Here is a 21,826-nt window from a genome sequence, read left to right as displayed (position 1 = left end):
ATATCTGTGAGGGTGAGGAAGGACCAAGGATGAGAAGCCAACATTTTCTAACCCATTTCTCTTTTTCAGAGTCCCAGACAAAACAATGTGATTGTATCAACAAAAACAAGAACATCTGCACCCTTCTAAAAGCACGCTACAACTTTACTACTACACACGGCACTCTGTCACTGACCTAAAGGCTAATGACAGCCAAGAAATTTGCAGAGATCTTATTCTGTGCTCATCCCTTTTTGTCTTTGGAACCTCAGGAAATTTGCCTCCTCTCCCTGAGTGGCATTTTCCTCATCGATCAAATGGGAGTGTAACAGTCATTCATTTGCTCAGTGTCTATTCGACAACAGGAGATGGCTTATGAAAACAACAACAAGAAAAGCAGAACAGCAATTCTGATCTGTGCTGTCTTCCTCCCCCTTCCTGAACATGAACTTACAGGGTAAAATGGCACCTTTCACTAAATCCTGAACTTAAGGAGTAGTTCTGATAAGGGAGTCACAGGACTGCCGTGTAACCGAGAAATGACCTGGTGAAAGAGAATGAGTTGCCAGTAAATCCTCAAAACCCATAAGGGTACAAACCCTGGGAGCTACAGGCATGGGTAGGAGTTCCTTAGTTCCCCATTTCACAAAGCCGAGAACTTTGCAGGGTCCATGAAAGACACAGATATCCCAGTACAACCAAACCATGTTTTGGAGTACACCGGGGCCACATCGCTGCTGACCTGGACTTCTTTGTGTCCCAGAGCAAGAGCCCTGGGCGGGGGTGACTGTGCTTGAGGCTGGACAAGAACTTCCTGTTCTGTCTCTTTTGCTCTCTCTCTTCCTGCAATAAAACAACTGGTAGGACTCTGGTGGGGAGCACTGCACCCACATTCTCTGGCAAACCACACACTAGGCAGCTCTAGCTGATCTGAGAGAGGACTCTTCAATGAACACATATACACCAAAGTCAGGCAGAAGGCTGCCTGTGACCTTGGGAATCCAAACCAGCTTGTCTTGTTAATCAGGATATTACACATCTAAAGAAAGTGTGCACCAGATGAAGACGATGCCTTAGACAGCATTGGTGGTTATGTCCAGCAGTGTCTAAGGACAAGTCATGCTCTTGTAGATGGGAGCACTTTGGTTGCTTTCAGAGTTTGCTACTGAAGGGCTGGGACATTTCATTGGGCCTTGAAACTCCAGACCTCTTTACTCACAAAGGCAGACAAGTTAGGTGAGCCAGCTCAGCCTTTATTCCAACTTTCTAACCAAAAGGCTATGAGGTTGAAAATATATTCCTCAGACTCTTCTGCAGCAAGGGTTCCAGATGTGGCTTTAAAAATGCCCATCAGAGATTGAGATTTGCAAATATAAACTACTATATACAAAAATAGCTAAAAAAACTAAATTTCTTCTGTATAGCACAGGGAACTATATTTAATATCTTGTAATAACCTTTAATGAAAAAGAATACGAAAAGGAATTCATACATATATATGTGTATATGAATGACTGAACATTGTACTGTACATTAGATATTGACACATTGTAACTGACTATACTTCAATTAAAAAAAAATATATATATATATATATAATGACCATCAGCAGCATCTGAGTGTCACTGAAAGCAGAAACCCAGATGAATGGAGGCAGAGGTAGTTGGAGGAGCTACGTTATTTTGCTGGGGTGGATGCAGCCGGCATGTCAGAGATCTAGAAGGAATGCTCACAACAGCCACTCACTGATCTGCAAGTGAGTTAGGGTAACAGCTTCCTGAAATCCTTCCCACCCCTCCTGATGAGCCAGGTGTCTGGTGTTTCTCTGGAAATCACTAGGCGCAGCCTGGAACCCAAAGGTAAAAATTAAAAACTGCAGTCAGGAAGCGAAGAGCCTGGCAGGACGTGTTGGACAAAAGTAGGTCAGAATCAACAAGGAATGGAGAGGGGATAGGACGTGTGCTGAGAACCCTGACTTCAGTGGTGGATTGTCTCTGTTGAGGACTCTGAGTCAGTGTGAGTAGATGGATTGGTGTGGACTATAATGGTGGCCATTGTTCAGATAAGTGTGTGATTTGGAATATATTTATTAGAGGAGGGTTTTTTTCTTCCCCTTCAACATTGATCATTTCTTGGGAGCAGAAAAATACTCTGCCACAGAACATCTAAGTGCAAAAGAGATGCTACGGGATGATGGTGGTATAAAAAATTTCAGTTCTGCAGTTCCAAGGTTTCCTTAATGAGGTTCACAGCATTTGGAACTTAAAATAAAATAAGGCACTTATAATAAAGACATCATCATATGTATATATCCTTAAAGATACACATATGGTGCTATAAGTGGGCCTGAAATGTGTTCTGCATTCTAAAATCCGATGAAATAAAATCAGTAGCTCAATATGCCTGTCGGCTCTATAAACATGATGTAGCTAATGATCACAGAAAGCAAGATCAGCTAGGAAATTTGAGATTTGTCTTTTCCAGTGTCAAAGCTATTATTTTTTGCTTTACTTAAAAAGCATATTTTTAATTAGGGCTGTCAGCATCCATTGGTATATGGGGTTCAGTAGATGTGTTCAGATGCTCTAGACAGTGAATCAGAGCAAAGACTGAGGTTTAGACAGTAGTTAAATGCCTCAACCGTGTGATCAGCATCCACATATTGCTGTACTGAAAATCCTTAAAAGTGAGAACTTCATTAAAGCAAAGAAAAGAGAGGGAAAAAAATAGCCACAGTCTAGTGGAAGTTTTGTTACGTGTAAAAATGACAAAGGGCTATTCATGAGCATATTTTTAAAAACCCCTGCATTTTAATAAGAAAAACAACAAACTGACAACAGGTTGCACACTGCTTCCTGTAGGAGAAGCCATGCAGATGGACTCTTATGTGAATGGGGCTGGAGCTGTAGAATTAGTTAGTCTTACAAGTAACTCAGTTAAAAACAAATGCAAATGGGATACACTTCTAGAGTATCTGAGTAAAAATCATGGAAAACTTAGGGCTCTATGAAGCAATGACAATGGCAAAATTTGTCAAAATTAACCTCTGCAGTCTCTGGAAATTAAACCAAGGCTTCCAGCAATCCGGGGGGTGTTTATTTGAGAAAAAAAAACAGCTAAATTTCCATAATGATAGTGAATTTTGTGGCATTGTATCTTGATCTACCCCCATCCCCGTATCCTCACCTATATGGTGGCCTTTAAAAGCAACAGTTTCACAATCAAGGTAGGGGCAGAAGTGATTTGAAGTTACCCAAAAAATCCGCCCCCAGAGAGCTGTCACAATTTGACCTATCTCAAACTCATGCTGTGCAAACAGCCAGTCCCCAGAGTGTGTGTGGGAAACAATCAGCAGTGAGTATTTAACATTACAACTGCCTGAGGCAGTGGGGCCAGCAGAGGCTAACTAAATGCTGACAAGGAAACTTAGAAGGCAAAATTGAGACTTCCGGGCAAGATGGCGGAGTAGAAGGACGCTTGTAAGTCACCCTCTCCCACAATACACCAAGACCCACATGTACAGACCCACTCAGCCAACCAGAGCACCTGCGGAACTCCAAATGATCATCGCGCTCTTCAAAAGATAAAGACGCCAAAAATCTGGTAGGAGAAAAGGAAAAAAGAAAGAACAAAAGGCAAAGCAGCACGGGACGGGTCCCGTGGGGAGGGAGCGGCAAAGGAGGCCTGGCGCTTGCTCGCTGGGTCTCCCCTCTCCAACTGAGAGGCCAGCGGGACGGAGGGGGAGCCTCCAAGGCTCGGATCTGTACAGAGCAGCCCTTGTCTGACAGAACTAAGTTAAACGGGCACAGAGCGTCCCCCCGACACCCAGCCTGAGACGCGGGCCGGAAGCAGCGGGCAGGGCCAGGCGGCACAAGCCAGGTGGAGGACAGGGGCGGCTGCACGGAGGCAGCTCCGGGGGACTGCAAGGGGCTGGGCGCCGTGGCCGTAGGTGTACAGGACAGAACAACCTGGGCCCTCCATAAAACAGCAAGGTTGATGTGCTCTCGGGGGAAGGGTGCATACCCCCATCTCTGAAAACCCGCAGAAATTTTCAGGGGAAGAGGGGCGGGGCCCAGGCAGAGCCGCCATATTCTCCAGCGCTGAGCACCCAGGCGGGGGCAGAGGCGAAACCTGTGTCCACACCAAAGGGCTTAGCAGCCTCAAGGGCCAGACTGAGACGGGCCTACAGCCCGGGGCAGATAGGATCCTTCCATTCTGGTCCCCCAGAGAACTTGCTCCACAAAGACAAACAAGCAGCTGTGTCTTGGCTCGGCGCAGGGACGAGGCTGCCCCTCGGTCTTCCCTGAGCCCACCCGCGGAGCGCGACCATGTCAGAGTGCCGAACGGGGCGGAGCGCGACCAGGGCGGAGCGCCGGCGCAGAGCGCGCAGCCGCACAGAGCAGCGGAGCTACCGGCGACGCAGGCAGGGGGAGAGCGGCCCCCCGCCTGTCGGGCAGGAACACAACCCCGACCAAGGTGCTGGGAAGGGGCGCGACCCGCCCTCCTGCCTGGCCAGTCTGCAACATCTGACTGCGGCATCCGGAGGGGCAGTGACCCGCCCGCCCGCAGCAGAGGAGAGCTGCATCTGACCCCGTGTTAGGAGGAGGCGCGATCTGCTTGCCGACAGGTGCTGGGAGCAGCACAGAAGAGGGCGCCAACGGAGGGCCTATGAAAACAAGCTGAGCTTCCAAAACAGGACAAGACAGAAGGACATCACATTAAAAGCACACACACTCCAGGAGAACACCGACAACCCCCTATTTTTGTTTTGTTTTGTTTTGTTTTTTTGTTTTGTTTTGTTTTTTTGTTTTTTTGTTTTTGTTTTTGTTTTTTTAATCTGTTTTTACCTCTTCTATTTTCAATTACTCTCTTAATTTTTACTTCTTAATTCATTTCTATTTCTCTTGGGTTTTGATGTCCTGTTATTGATTAGACACAGGCTTCAAACACATATATTCATCTCCCCACCCCTTTTTTTTTAAAGGTTTTAAAAGGACGTCTCCACCTGATTAATACTCTGCTTCAACTCGCTCTTCTATTATTCATTATACATTGTTTTCAAACCCTCTTTCTCCCTTCTTTTAAAACTTTTTTTCTCTCTCTTATTTTTTTCTCTTTTTTTGTTTTTTCTTTTTTCTTTTTTTTCCTAAGTTCTATTCCTAAATATGCATTAGATAGATAAAATCCTTAAGATCCAAAATAGACAACTGATACTCCATAAACCACAGTGCCAGAGAGGTATGAGCAAGACGAAGAAGCAGAGAAACCTTTCCCAATTAAAAGAACAAGAGGAATCCCCTGAAAGAAAGCTCAATGAAATAGACATCGATAGCCTACTAGATCAAGATTTCAAAAAAAGAGTGATCAAATTGCTGAAGGAATTAAAAGAGATAATGCTTAGAGAAATAAAATATGTCAAAAATGAAATTGAAGCTATAAAGAAGAGCCAAGCAAAATGGGAAAACTCATTGACAGAGATGAGGAATGATCTAACAGCTGTGCAAAGCCGACTAGTTAATGCAGAGGAACGAATTAGTGATCTAGAAGAAAGGGCAACAGAAAGCACCCATTCACAAGAACTACAAGATAAGCAAATAAAAAATAATGATAATAGCATAAGGGACCTATGGGATAATATAAAGCGTCCCAATCTTCACATAATAGGGGTCCCAGAAGGGGAAGAAGGATCAAAGGGAATTGAAAAGGTTTTTGAAGAAATCATGACTGAAAACTTCCCAAACTTAAAGAAGGAATCAGATATACAAGTACAGGAAGCTCAGAGGGTCCCAAACAGGAAGAACTCAAATAGACCCACACCAAGACATATCATAATCAAGATGGCCAACGCCAAGGATAAAGAAATGATTCTAAAGGCAGCAAGAGAAAAGCAAAGAGTGAACTACAAGGGAACCCCCATAAGGCTCTCAGCTGATTTCTCTACACAAACACTACAGGCCAGAAGGGAGTGGCAAGATATATACAAAGCCCTGAATGAAAAAAAGATGCAGCCTAGGATACTTTATCCAGTAAGGCTATCCTTTAGGATAGAAGGAGAAATAAAGAGTTTCACAGACAAAAAAAAGCTGCAGGAGTTTAGCAACACTAAACCCATGCTAAAAGAAATATTGAAAGGGCTATTCCAAATAGAAAAGCAGCAGGATGCTACAGAAATGAGAAACGTACAACTGGAAAGGTGATAACTCATGAATTACAAATAAAGAAAACACGAAATTATAAAAGAAGACATACAAATCACTGAGAGTGGGAGAGGGAGGCAGGGAAATATAGAATTTTTTCTTTCTTTTTTAAATTTTCTTAACAGTAGGATGGGTTTGAGATCATGTTATTATCAGTTTATTAAAAACGGGTATAGGTTAATAGATTTAGAAAAAAGGGTAACCACAAGTCAAAAATTTACAAGGGAGTCACAAAAATTAAATAAAATCCATGATAATACAAAGGAAAATTACCAAACCACAAAAGGAAGAAGAAAGGAACAAAGAGGATATACCAATTCAACTGCAAAGATAAGTTCAAAATAGCAATAAACACACATCTATCATTAAGTACTGTAAATGTTAATGGACTAAATGCTCCAGTCAAAAGACATAGAGTGGCAGAGTGGATAATAAAGCAACAACCTTCAATATGATGCATACAAGAGACCCACTTTAGGGAGAAGGACACATAAAGATTGAGAGTGAAAGGATGGAAAAGGATATTCCATGCAAATGGAAAAGCCAAAAAAGCAGGTGTTGCAGTACTGATTTCAGACAAAATAGACTTTAAAACAAAGGCCATAAAGAAAGATAAAGAAGGACATTTTATAATGATTAAAGGAGTGATACAAGATGAAGATATTACACTCGTTAATATATATGCACCCAATATAGGAGCACCTAAGTACATACAAGAATTACTAACAGAGATAAAGGGGGATATTGATGGGAATACAATCATAGTTGGAGATTTTAACACTGCATTAACATCACTACACAGATCTTCCAGACAGAAAATAAACAAGGCAACAGAGAAATTAAATACTACAATAGAAAAACTAGATTTGGTGGATATTTTCAGAGCTTTACACCCCCCAAAAATAGAATATACATTCTTTTCAAGTGCACATGGAACATTTTCCAGGATCGATCATGTACTTGGACACAAAAGAAACCTCAACAAATTTAAGAAGATAGAAATTATCTCAAGCATCTTTACTGACCACAATGCCATGAAACTGGAAATCAACAACAGAGAAACAAAGGACAAAAAAAGAAAAGCATGGAGACTAAACAATATGTTATTGAAAAAACAATGGATCAATGAGGAAATCAAAGCTGAAATTAAAAAATACCTTGAGACAAATGATAATGAAAGCACAACCACTCAAAACCTATGGGACACAGCAAAGGCAGTGCTAAGAGGGAAGTTTATAGCGATATAGGCCTTAATTAAAAAAGAAGAAAAATCTCAAATAAATAAGATAACCCACCACCAGAATCAATTAGAAAAAGAAGAACAAAAAGCCCCAAAAAGCAGCAGAAGGAAGGAAATTATAAAGATCAGAGAGGAATTAAATACAATAGAGATTAACAAGACCATAGAAAAAATCAACCAAACCAAAAGCTGGTTTTTTGAAAAAGTAAATAAAATCGACACAGCTCTGGCCAAACTCACAAAGAAGAAAAAAGAGAGAGCACAAATTAGCAAAATAAGAAAGGAAAATGGAGAAATTACAACAAACAAAATAGAAATACAGAATATCATATGAGAATATTATGAAAAACTATATGGAAACAAACTGGATAACCTAGAGGAGATGAACAAGTTTCTGGAAACATACTGTCCACCAAAACTGAATCAAGAAGAAACTGAACACTTGAACAATCTGATCACAAGAAAGGAAATAGAAATAGCCATTAAAAACTTCCCTACAAATAAAAGTCCAGGACCGGATGGTTTCACCGGGGAATTCTACCAAACACACAAAGAAGAACTCATACCAGTCCTTCTCAAACTCTTCCAGACGATTGAAATGGAGGGAATACTCCCAAACTCATTCTATGAAGCCACCAACACCCTGATACCAAAACCAGGCAAAGACACTACAAAAAAAGAGAATTATAGGCCCATATCACTGATGAACATAGACGCCAAAATCCTCACCAAAATTTTAGCAAATACAATCCAAAAACACATAAAAAAGATTATACATCATGACCAAGTGGGGTTCATCCCAGGGACACAAGGCTGTTTCAACATATGCAAATCAATCAATGTAATACATCACATCAACAAGAGAAAGGACAAAAACCACATGATCATCTCAATCGATGCAGAAAAAGCATTTGATAAAATTCAACACCCATTTATGATAAAAACTCTCGCCAAAGTGGGTATAGAGGAAACATATCTCAACATAATAAAAGCTAAATATGACAAACCTATAGCTGGCATAGTTCTCAATGGTGAAAAACTCAAAAGTTTCCCACTAAAATCTGGGACAAGACAAGGATGACCACTATCACCACTCCTATTCAATATAGTCCTGGAAGTCCTAGCCACAGCAATCAGGCAAGAGAAAGAAATAAAAGGGATCCAAATTGGAAAAGAAGAGGTAAAATGTCATTATATGCTGATGACATGTTACTATATATAGAAAACCCTTAAAGGTCCACTCCAAAGCTACTAGAGCTGATTGAATAATTCAGCAAAGTAGCAGGTTACAAAATTAACGTTCAAAAATCAGTTGCCTTTATTTACACTACCGATAAATCAACAGAAAAAGAAAGTAAAGAAACAATCCTCTTTAAAATAGCACCCAAAGTAATAAAATATCTGGGAATCAATCTAACCAAGTAGGTGAAAGAATTATACACAGAAATCTATAAACCATTGATGAAGGAAATTAAAGAAGACTTTAAAAAATGGAAAGATATTCCATGCTACTGGATTGGAAGAATCACTATTGTTAAAATGATCACACTGCCCAAGGCAATCTACAGATTTAATGCACTTCCTATCCAATTACCCAGGACATATTTCACAGAACTAGAACAAATCATAATAAAATTTATATGGAACCATCAAAGACCTAGAATTGCCAAAGCATTACTGAAGACAAAGAAAGAGGCTGGAGGAAAAACTCTCCAAGGCTTCAGACAATACTATAGAGCTACAGTCATCAAGACAGCATGGTGTTGGTACCAAAACCGACATATAGACCAATGGAACAGAATAGAGAGACCAGAAATGAACCCACAAACTTTTGGTCAACACATCTTCCACAAAGGAGGCAAGAATATACAATGGAATAAAGACAGTCTCTTCAGCAAATGGTGCTGTGAAAACTGGACAGAAGCATGTAAAACAATGAAGCTAGAACACTCCCTTACACCATATACAAAAATCAACTCAAAATGGATTGAAGACTTAAACAGAAGACAAGATACAATAAACCTCCTAGAGGAAAACATACGCAAAATTTTATCTGGCATACATTTCAAAAATTTTCTCCTAGAAGAAATAGAAGCAAGAATAAACAAATGGGACCTAATGAAACTTACAAGCTTCTGCACAGCAAAGGAAAACAGAAATAAAACAAGAAGAAAACCTAGGGAATGGTAGAAAATTTTTGCAAGTGAAACCGACAAAGGCTTGATTTCCAGAATATATAAGCAGCTCATATCACTCAATAAGAAAAAATAAACCACCCAATCCAAAAATGGGCAGAAGATCTAAACAAGCAATTCTCCAAGGAAGACATACAAATGATCAAAAAGCACATGAAAAAATGCTCAATATCACTAATTATCAGAGAAATGCAAATGAAAACTACAATGAGGTATCACCTCACACCAGTCAGAATGGCCGTCATTCAAAAATCCAAAAATGACAAATGCTGGAGAGGCTGTGGAGAAAGGGGAACACTCCTACACTGCTGGTGGAGATGCAGTTTGGTGCAGCCACTGTGGAAAACAGTGTCGAGATTCCTCAGAAGGCTAGGAATAGACTTGCCATATGACCCAGGAATCCCACACCTGGGCTTGTACCCAGAAGGAAATCTACTTCAGGATGACACCTGCACCCCAATGTTCATAGCAGCACTATTTACAATAGCCAAAACATGGAAACAGCCTAAATGTCCATCAAGAGGTGACTGGATAAAGAAGATGTGGTATATTTGTACAATGGAATACAACTCAGCCATAGAAACCGACAACATAATGCCATTTGCAGCAACATGGATGCTCCTAGAGGATGTCATTCTAAGTGAGTAAGCCAAAAAGGGAAAGAAAAATACCATATTAGATCGCTCATATTTGGAATCTAAAAACAAAAACACAAACATTCAAACAAACAAAAACAAAGCATAAATGCAGGACAGAAATAGACTCATGGACAGAGAATACAGACTTGTGATTACCAGGGGGGTAGAGGGTGGGAAGGGATAGACTGGGATTTCAAAATTGTAGAATAGGTAAACAAGGTTACACTGTATAGCACAGGGAAATATACACAAAATGTTATGATAAATCACAGAGAAAATAATGTGACAATGTGTATATGTCCATGAATGATTGAAAAATTGTGCTGAACACTGGAATTTGACACAATATTGTAAAATGATTATAAATCAATAAAAAATGTTAAAAAAAGTTGAAATTAAGGAATACCTTGAGACAAATGAAAATGAAAACACAACCACACAAAACTTATGGGACACAGCAAAAGCTGTACGAAGAGGAAAGTTTAGGGCGATACAGGCCTTCCTGAAAAAAGAAGAATAATATGAAATAAACAATGTAACCCACCAGTAAAAAGAACTAGAAACAGAAGAGCAAAAACACCCAAAAGTCAGCAGAAAGTAGGAAATAATACAGATCAGGGAGGAAATAAATAAAATAGAGATTTTAAAAAAATAGAGAAAATAATCAATCAAACCAAAAGCAATTTTTTTGAAACAGTAAATAAAATTGACAAACCTCTGGCCAAACTCACAAAGAAGAAAAAAGAGAGAGCACAAATTTGCAAAATAAGATAGGAAAATGAAGAAATTACAACAAATAACATAGAAATACAGAATATCATATGAGAATATCATGAAAAACTACATGGAAAAAAAATGGATAACCTAGAGGAGATGGACAAGTTTCTGGAAACATACAGTCCACTAAGACTGAATCAAGAAAAAACTGACCACTTGAACAAACCGATCACTAGGAATGAAATCGAATTATCAATAAAAAAACCTCCCTAAAAATTAAAGTCCATGACTAGACAGCTTCACCAGGGAATTCTACCACACATACAAATAAGAAATCATACCAGTACTTCTCAAACTCTTCCAGAAGATTGAAAAGAAGAAATATTCCCAAACTCATTGTATGAAGCCACCATCACCCTGATACCAAAACCAGGCAAAGACACCACCAAAAAAGAGAATTACAGACCAATATCACTAATGAACACAGATGCAAAAAGTCCTTACCAAAATACTAGCAAATAGAATCCTACAGCACATAAAAAATATTATAGATCATGCTCAAATGTGGTTTATCTCAGGGACACAAATGTGGTTCAACATATGCTAATCAATCAATGTAATACTTCACATCAACAAGAGAAAGGACAAAAACCACATCATCATCTCAATAGATGCATAAAACTTTTGATAAAATTCAACACCCATTTATGGTAAAAATTCTCACGAAGTGGGTATTGAGGAAACATATCTCAACATCATAAAAGTTATATATGACAGACCTACAGCCAGTATAGCACTCAACGGTGAAAACCTCAAAAGCTTCCCACTAAAATCTGGGACAAGACAAGGATGCCCACTATCACCACTCCTATTCAACATAGACTTGGTAGCCCTGGCCACAGCAATCAGGCAAGTAAGAGAAGTAAAAGGGGTCTAAACTGGAATAGATGAGGTAAAAGTGTCACTATACGCAGATGATAAGACACTATATATAGAAAACCCTAAAAGGTCCACACAAAAACTACTAGAGCTGATCAAAGAATTTAGCAATGTAGCAGGTTACAAGATTAATGTTCAAAAATCAGTTGCATTTCTTTACACTAATGATGAATCAACAGAAAAAGAAAATAAAGAAACAATCCCTTTTAAAATAGCACCCGAAGTAAAAAAATATCTAGGAATAAATCTAACCACAGAGGTGAGAAAATTATACACAGAAAACTATTAACCATTGGTGAAGGAAATTAAAGAAGACTTTAAAAAATGGAAAGGTATCCCATGCTCTTGGATTGGAAGAACCAATATTGTTAAAATGATCACACTGCCCAAGGCAATCTACAGATTTGATGCAATCCCTATCAAATTACCTTAGACATATTTCATAGAACTAGAACAAATCACAATAAAATTTATATGGAACCATTAAAGACATAAAATTTCCAGGGCATTACTGAAGAAAAAAAGAAAGAGCCTGGAGGACTAACTCTCCCAGACTTCAGACAATACTATAGAGTTACAGTCATCAAGACAGCATGGTATTGGTACAAAAACAGACATATAGACCAATGGAACAGAATAAAGAGCCCAGAAATGAACCCACAAACTTTTGGTCAACTAATCTTTGACAAAGGAGGCAAGAATATACAATGGAATAAAGACAGTCTCTTCAGCAAGATAAACATAAGACAAGATACAATTAACTTCCTAAAAGAAAATACAGGCAAAATATCTGACATACATCTCAGAAATGTTCCCCTAGAGCAGTCTACCAAGCAATAGAAATGAAAGCAAGAATAAACAAATGGGACCTAATGAAACTTACAAGCTTCTGCACAGCAAAGGACACCATAAGTAAAACAAAAAGACAACCTACAGAATGGGAGAACATTTTTGCAAATGAAACTGACAAAGGCTTGATCTCCAGAATATATAAGCAGCTCATATGACTTAATAAGAAACAACGAAATAACCCAATCCAAAAATGGGCAGAAGACCTAAACAAGCAATTCTCCAAAGAAGACATACAAATGATCAATGGGCACATAAAAAAATGCTCAGTATCACTAATTATCAGAGAAATGCAAATCAAAACTACAATGAGGTATCACCTCAAACCATTCAGAATGGCCATCATTCAAAAATCCACAAATGACAAATGCTAGAGTGGCTGTGGAGAAAGGGGAAACTCCCACACTTCTGGTGGGAATGCAGTTTGGTGCAGCCACTGTGGAAAACAGTGTGGAGATTCCTCAAAAGACTAGGAATACACTTGCCATATGACCCAGGAATCCTGCTCCTGGGCATATATCCTGAAGGAATCCTACTTCAGAATGACACCTGCACCCCAATGTTCATAGCAGCACTATTTACAATAGCCAAGATATGGAGACAGCCTAAATGTCCATCAATGGATGACTGGCTGAAGAAGTGATATATTTATACAATGGAATACTACTCGGCCATAAAAACTAACAACATCGGGCCATTTGCAGCAACATGGATGCTCCTGGAGAATGTCATTCTAAGTTAAGTAAGCACGGTAACAAGGAATAAAAAGAAGTTATCTCCAGGTACAGTTATTTTGATTAAAATTTCCATACAGAAAGCAAGTCACCCCCAAGAATGCTGCCAGGAGGAGCATCTGAGTGTAATAGCCCAGCCAAGCAAATTTGATTCTGACCTTCTCTCCGTAGAATTTCCTGCAGAAAGACAGAAGGTAGTTTCAGAAGACACACATAATCACTCTGTAGCTTCATCCTCATGTTAATTTCTTTTTTATTTTTTGGGGGGGACATAATTATGTTTATTTATTTCTTTTTTAAATGGAGGCTTTGGGGATTGAACACAGGACCTCATGCATGCTAGACATGCACTCTACCACTGAGCTATTCCCTCCCTCCATCATATTAATTTCTGATTCTAAATCAAGGGGGCTTTAAGTTTATACCTCTGGCTCAATTCACACTTAAAACATGCGTTTCCATAGCAGTCCCCAAATTCTACCGTGAAATAAGAAGTATTTTACATATCATAGAAGTACAGATCACTGGTTCACCTGCTGAAGAGAGATAAATGAGAACAGAGCAAAAGAGGGGACGAGGCCAACTCCGGAACAGTTACAAGGGATCATCACCACTCACTGGACAGTCTGGCACATTCAACAAATCCCGCCATAGATCATTCTTAACAGGCTTGACACAAGTGGACATCAACAACTGGCTCAGTCATCTGCTCCTGCCTTATCTCGGGAACGTCCCGGGAGCAAATGCATGGTAAACCACAGATAATAAGGAAATGGCTGATAATGATAACAACTGGGAGTGCAATGTCTCTCTGACAAAATATTTATAAAACTCATTGTGGGAATGGGAGAGGGCAGGATGGATGTGACTGAGGAAGGTACTGCCCTGTATTTTTTGTATTTAGCACGTCTGTTTCTCCTAGGTTTTAAAAGCTCCTCAACGTTTCTCAGTTAATCTGGAGTAGATGGAACAGGCCAGGGAGGCAAAATTAGAAGAAAGGAGGCAAGGCATGAAGTGGTACCAGGCTGATCTTGAAAGGGAGACAGACACAGACAGGCAGACACAGAGGGTTTAGGGATGAGGCGGAACAATGAGACGGCTGCTCAGGTGTGTCTTGCTGTTGCTGATACTTCCCTCAACTGGCTCACTGCTGACTCGGCAGTGCTGGGTAAAACCTGTGGATTTCCTCAGCTCTGAGTTCTCTCTGAGGCTTCTGGCTCAGGCTGGAGCTGAGATGAGCTCCGTGGGCTTAGCCTAGGGGGGACTCAGCTCTGAGAACAGCCTGGAGTCCTGGGAAACTTCACGCAGGAACCCCCTTGGGCTGGACCAGCACTCACAGGGCTGCTGTGAGGCCAGCTCCATCGTCAGAGACCTGGGTGTGGACCATTCCATGGGGAAAAGGGCTGAGCCCGATGCCAAATCAGATAGGAGGGACAAAGTGTGTTCATTCTCATGTGACTGGGCTTTGTGGCCTGGCTCACGGATGGCAGGCTCAGGATGGTGTCTGGCAGAGAAAACCCTGGCAATGGGTTTGAGATGTCTTGGACTCTTTCTTGTTAAGCTTTTTGTAATACATTCTTATCAACTATCCGTCTTGAAAATGCCAAATTCAAAACTGAAAGAATTTTAGAAGTTGCCTGCTCCAACTGGCCAATGGTAAACACACCCTGCTACAGTTAGAGAGCTGGTCAGGCAGCCACTGCCTGGATATTTACAGTGATGGGGATTTCATTACTTCCCAAGGTTACATGTCGGCAAGAAGGTCAGAAAGACTTTTTGAACCTTAAACAGATGTCTGCCTCCTAGTCCTTGCTGAAAGGCTAGAAATAATGAGGATCCCTTCAAATGTAGTTTTGTCTGATTGTTATCTCTCTCTGTCAAAAACACCCCAATTATTAACATCAATTTTTCAAAATTCAGCTTTGATTTCTTTTTATCAAAGTTATACCATACATTCAATAAAGAGTCAAACAGTTCTCGAATACCAATTGTAAAAAGGAGCAGTTCCCAACAACCGCCCCATTTCCTGGCCAGAAGCAACCATGTTCAGCTCCTACTGCTGACTCTTGGGATAATTACTCCCTTTCTCTGACTAATATCCTTGTAACACAGCCTACTGATTTTTTCAGCTTTATGTATCACCTATTTAAACTTCTATTTTGGAAAATGAGGATTAAGCTGTCTTTCAAACCCCATCTCATCTACACACCCAAACCTTCATTCTTCCAACCTTTTGATACAATTACATTATAATTTTCATCAGCTCAGTATCCTTGCTTTACATTTTTAGGACTCTGTACAGACTGTTCACAGCTGTAGCAAGTTGTCTGCTAGACTTACATTTTCTTCCCTACTTTGTTTTTCCTGGAGTTAATAATTGTCTTGGTCGTTCATGGTGCACTTAGATTTCTGTGCACTTAACACTTCAACCCCAGACCTTCTCTTAACGAATAACTTTCTCAATACTTTCCAATACATTGTCTATGAATTTCATCTCCTTGAATAAATCTCTTCAGATCTCCTTCAACCTGCATTAACGACATGCTAGTCTTGTCACAGAGCTCAAGGGGCCACCAGTGGGAAGCAACAAGGGAATACATGGACCAGGAGCAGGGAAAAGATCAACATAATTTCCTTAGCAAACATACTTAAAATAGTGGGAAAATTGTTTGCTTTACAAACACAAACACACACACAAACCCCAAAAGCCCATAAAGAATGATTAAAGACCATCAAACCCATTGCCCTGCCTTCAAATTCTGCATAACATAAAACAAAAATAACAGAAGGAAAATATCATATAAATATGAATCTCAAGGGGGATGGGGTACACTCAGTGGCAGAGTGTGTGCTCAGCATGCATAAGGTCCTAGATTCAATCTTCAGTACCTCCATTAGAAAAAAAATTAAAAAGAAAAGAAAAATGTATCAACTTTAAATATTTACATATTTACAAGTGTCCTCTTTTAAAACTGTGTTCTACAGGATAACCCGGGTTAATGAGAAAGTGCCTCTTCATGACTGTGATCCTGCTGATAATTGAGGGAGGAAATTAGAGTATGACCACATGAAATAAAATCCCTTATGAAATAATGATCCCGGGTGACAATCATTATTGGCTGCTGTCATCACAAAAAAGAAAGTCAACTGGACATTATGTACCTTATTACAGGAGTACAAAACTTCACATAACAAGTATTCTTGCACAAAGTTGAACCACAATCAGATCAAGCTTTTAGGGGAGGATCAAATCACTTAGCTAAAGCCAATACATAGGATGGAGAAACAAGTCTAACACCACAGGGGAGAATGAAATTAGCCAAACAGGAAATAGAGAAACCCCTCAGCAATTTCAAGGAAAATGAGAAACAGGAAAATTATAGATTAGAACCCACTTGAGAGATATGCTAGTTGCAAGGTCTGAACCTAGTCTGGATCCTGATTTCAACCCCAAAACTACTTAAAACTGTATTTTTGTGACAATCAGGGAATTATTTTGTAACCCTAAAAAAGAAAGGAATATTCCAATTGTATTTGAAAGAGACCTTGTCATTTCTCTAATGAAAGGTTAAGCTATGTAGGATTGTCTTCAAAATGATCCCGTAGTGGGGGAGGGGAGGAGGTAGAGATGAAAGATGCAACAACAGTGACTCTGAGTTTATAATTCTGGAGCTGGGTGAAAGATACAGGCAGGCTGGCTGTGCTGTTCTCTCTACTTCTGTACATGTTTGAATCTTTCCGTAAAATGTGAAACAAACAAAAAGTCTTCAGTGTTTTAAAACCCTCACTTTGAAGGTTAAGAGGTTTGCCCAAGTAGGTGGGCACCTGCATGGGACACTGAGATTAGAAAGAAAAGGCACTTGGCTCCAGGCCTACCTGGGGCTACCTTGACCCTCCTCTTCTCCTCACCATCCACAGCCAGCCCATAACTGCATCGTGTCAGCTCCACTCCCCAAACGCATTCCTCCCTGGCTCCCACCATCTCTCATCTGGCCCACTCCAAGAGCCTCCTACCCGGCCTCCCTGCTTCCTGGGTCCCTGCAATTCATTCTCCACATTATCTTTGCAAAATGTGAGTGAGAGAAAATTACTTTAGTGCTTAAACTATCATGACTGCATCTCACTGCACTTAGAGTCTACACTCCTTTCCGTGCTCCTGATGCCCTTCTAAACCTCATGTCTCATCACTCTCACCAGCGCTGGCTCCAGTATCTCCTCAAACCTGCTGAGCACATTTGTGCCTCGGGGCCAATGGACAAGCTGCCTCTATTCCTGGGGTGACTTTTCCCAGATCCTCAAAGTCCAACCTCCTTATCACCATCTCAGCTCACATGTAACCTACTCAAAGATAGCTTTCTTGACTCACTTCCCCCCAAGTCTCCCATCTCAACACTGTCTTATTTCCTTCATTTCAATCTGACATTGTTTCCTTATTTGCCCGATTATTTTTGTTTGCTCGGTTGTCCTTGGCCTCCCTCCCCCCAGCAGCCTTGCCCAAACAGCATAAGCTCCCGGGGAGCAGCCGGCACTGGTGCTCTGAGAAGACACATGCTGAGCGTGACATTACAGTCACGTGGTGTAGTGAAACGGTGTCGAACAGCAGATACAGCAAAGCAGTGAGAATTTCTCTTACTTTATAATTTAAGTGAAATCTAACATTTACTCCTGTTTAATGAAGAATTTGGTAGGTCTTTGCTCCCAGTTCCTGGACGGCAACTACTAAAGCCTTGAAATTTCCCAAGATAGGAGTGTCTTTGCTATTCATGGTGGAACCTTGGATGGCTTGTGTTCATGAGATGACTCAGGATGGGGACTGGCCAGCCAGAGACACCAACCATGTTATTAGAGGAGTGGGGCTTTGAGATTTGTGACAAGTGAGTGACCACCAGGAGAGGAAGGGGCTCAATGGTTTGGGCTAGGGAAAGGTTTGACTTACAGTTAGGGTTTGGGTTAGCCATGTCGGTAGTGACCCAATAAATCATGGCTTTGTAATAAAGCCTGCAGTAAAAACTTGGGGCAACAAAGCTCAGAGCTCCTGTGAGCTTCCTGGTTGGTAACACTCTTGGAGGACTGTCACACATAGATGCCATGAGGACAACCCTGAGCCCTTCCCACTGGAGTGCTCTCCACAACAGCTCACCTGATGAGATCTAAGGGCTGCTTCTTGTCTATGCTTCGAGGAGGAGCCCATTCCCTGTACAGAAGGCCCTGTTCGCTGGGGCAGCTGAGGTCCTCTGACGGAGGCTGAAGTTGCACTGGGAAGCAGAAGCAAACAGGTGGACGTCACTGTCACAACCTGTTCACATGTTCTGTTGATAAAATGTGGTGCTAACACTCCGTGGTCATTTGTAAATAACGGGCCCTCACTTGCCAGGAGGGATGGAGGTACCATATAATTTTTCATAATTCTCACCCAGGGTTAATTTTAACCCCTTGAGGGTCATTTGCAAACGTGGGTGGAAAGGAATGCTTGGGTGTTACAGTCCTGGGACCACCATGGGTACCTGGTGAGAGCCTTGCAGATGCTTAATGTCCTACAACCGGGACAGTCTTCCACAGCAAAAATCCTAGGCCACCCAAGTGCCCAAACTGCTGCAGTGGAGGGACACCTGATGGTCCAGCCTCCTCCTTGGACACCCAGACGAACCTGGACTCTGGCTGGTTAGGGGCAGGGTCAATTCTAAAACCCAGGCTTTTTTGTCCCCACAATTCAGTAGATTTTCGGTGACAGCACATGGAATATAAACAACAAAGAAACTTGACATGATGTTATATATTTAGCTTACTCAAGAAACAAAATTTAAATCCAGTCATTCTCCTTCCCACCTGACCTACTTTCCTTTCTCCTGTACTAGAACCAGATTATTACCCACCCAGCCTTAACATGGGTCCTGACTCCACTTACCTCCCTCCCAAACACCACATGAGATGATTCCTCAGCCTAGATGTGGGACCAGCAATTACAAGAGGCTTTAGTGGAAAAGAACTGGTTGTGCACAGATGCCAACTAAACACTGTAGAATCCTGGTGTCCCACATTAGTAATCATGACAGCTGTTTGCAAGTGTCCCCAAAGTTCATTTAAGACTCTCACTGCTAATTTTGCTGGGACATAAATATGAAATATGTGGACTGCTTGGCTGGACTGCTATGCTGTGTCTCTGATCCAGGAAGCTCAGTGACTGCTCCCTGCCCCTAGCTCCCTGTTCTGTTCATGCATGTGCATCAAGCAGCTGTTTAGTGTCCATTTTAATATGTTAAACAGTGCATTTCACTATTGTCTTCATCCACAAATACGTGTACCACACAGTAGTAATGATCAATCTCAGTCTTTGCTTTCTTTGGTCTTAGAGAGTCAGATAAGTGGATAGCAAAGATAACAAAGTCATAGAGCGCTATAATATAGTATTTCCTTTATTTCAATGACAGGATTTACTTAAAGAGCTTAGATATAACATCCTTGCATTTATGGCATCATTAAGCGTCTGAAGCTGTTACATTTTAAAAACTTCATTTCATGCGAGATGTTATCAGTTAGAGAAGCGCTCCTGAATTTGAGGGGTTGCTGTCATCTCAGACGGAGTCCCTAAGAAATGTCAACACTCTGCAGTATTGCCATCATGACAAGAACCCAGACAGATGAAATTTGCAAAGCCCTGTGGTTTTCTAGTGCACAGACAGAAAATGGAATTTCAGAGGGAAAAAGCCTGAATTACAGAAAATGATAAATGAAATGGTCTAACATGCATTTCCCTTAGAAAGAACTAATTCTTCTTTGGTTGATAATAACATCTATCAGTAATTATGAAAAGAGCTGACAGATGCAAAGTACTTAGTATTGGCCAGGGCTGTTCTAACATTGACACAGATTCATTAACCCCCATAGCAACTCTACGAGGTGGGTACTATTATTATTCACATTTTATTGATGAGGAACTTGACAAACACAGAGGCTAAATGACTTTTACAAGGTCGACAGCAAGAAACCAGCACATGTGTTCCAGCCGGATTCTACACTCTTGGCCACTTTTCTTTTTGTTTTTTGGTGGCGGGGAGATAATACGGTAATTCTGGTGGGGTGTGGGGAGGTAATTAGGGTTATTTGTCTATTTTAGAGGGGGTGTTGGGGGCTGAACCCAGGACCTTATGCGTGCTAAGCGTGCACCCCATCACTTGAGCTGTACCCTCCCCTCTCGAGTCTATACTCTTAGCTGCTAATCTGCACTGCCCCACATGGTAACTCTGGGGGAACTACAGTTCATTCATTCACTCACTCGTTAAACTCAGCCTTCCTGGTGCCTAGGATTCAGCAGTGAACCAGACAACATGATTCCTGCCGTAAATGAGCTTGTCGCCTCCCGACATATTATCTTCATTTTACCCAGGAAGAAACAAGGTCAAGAAGATTAGCCTTTTCCTGTTAACACCGGAGGATACATGAGGTGCTTTATTTCATTTCTGCCATTTGACTTACACCATGGGGAGGGAAAGCTGCCTTGCAGATCCCGGAGCTCACAAGCCTGTTTATCCCGAATTTTTTTTAACACTGTCCCTTACTTGATACTTGATCTGAGAAAGGATGAAGTAAACCTGAAAAGATTCTAAGAGAGCGTGTGGTGTACACAGGGTAACTAACCAGCCACTCTTTACTATCCTAACGGGAATCTGTAGGCATATTTCTTTTCTTTCTCTTTTTTCCTTTTTATGGGCAGCTTTTAAAAACCAAACCAAACCAACCAAACCAACCAAACCAAATCACTGATAATTCAGCAGCAGGTTCTATATCACCCACAAGACAGCAGCTAAACTCGGTTTAGACTTACATAGTGGCTTCTGGTGGCTGGATTGAAGAATGTATCTCTATCCTGAATATAAAAGTCATTCACGCAGCTCTTCTCAAATAGGGTAATGAAAATTTCTTGCTCCTGCTTGATGATACTTTCATCCACTTGGAGGACTTTCATAAAACAGCTGAAATTATCAAAGGCTGAGGACCGGGTTTTCAGATCATTGGGCTTCAGAGGCAATTTTATGTGCAGTATCTCAGCGTATGTACAGAGCACCTCCCACAGGCTGTGTACTTTTGCAAATACAAGCTTGTCATCCAAAACCTATATTGGGAGAATGAAAACACAAACAAGGAAGCTAACTATTTTCACATTTTTAATACACAGATTTTTCTTACGTTGCTGGTAGTTAAAGCACTTGTGCAAACACACACACATATGACACTGGTAAAAGTGAAGATATAATAAAAATGGATTTGCAAACCATCATACATTTTTGCCTTAAAGATAATTTCTTTGTTCATAGCAGCACTATTTACAATAGCCAAAACA

The 21,826-nt window shown here is 40.8% G+C and overlaps 1 long non-coding RNA gene across 1 annotated transcript in view; it reads right to left on the bottom strand.

The window, feature by feature from the left end:
- LOC140694618 (uncharacterized) overlaps nucleotides 1-21,549 on the bottom strand; it is a 39,320-nt gene extending 17,771 nt beyond the window's left edge. Inside the window, exons 1-2 of the long non-coding RNA XR_012070200.1 lie at nucleotides 21,311-21,549; nucleotides 18,629-18,743 (exon numbers count right to left, since the gene is read on the bottom strand). This is a non-coding gene — a long non-coding RNA (uncharacterized lncRNA). The remainder of the gene's footprint in view (nucleotides 1-18,628; nucleotides 18,744-21,310) is intronic.
- Between the last annotated feature and the right edge of the window lie 277 nt (nucleotides 21,550-21,826).

This window comes from Vicugna pacos, unplaced genomic scaffold (assembly GCF_048564905.1).
Source record: "Vicugna pacos unplaced genomic scaffold, VicPac4 scaffold_66, whole genome shotgun sequence".
Classification (NCBI taxonomy): Eukaryota; Metazoa; Chordata; class Mammalia; order Artiodactyla; family Camelidae; genus Vicugna; species Vicugna pacos.
This window is presented reverse-complemented; position numbering and strand designations above follow the sequence as displayed.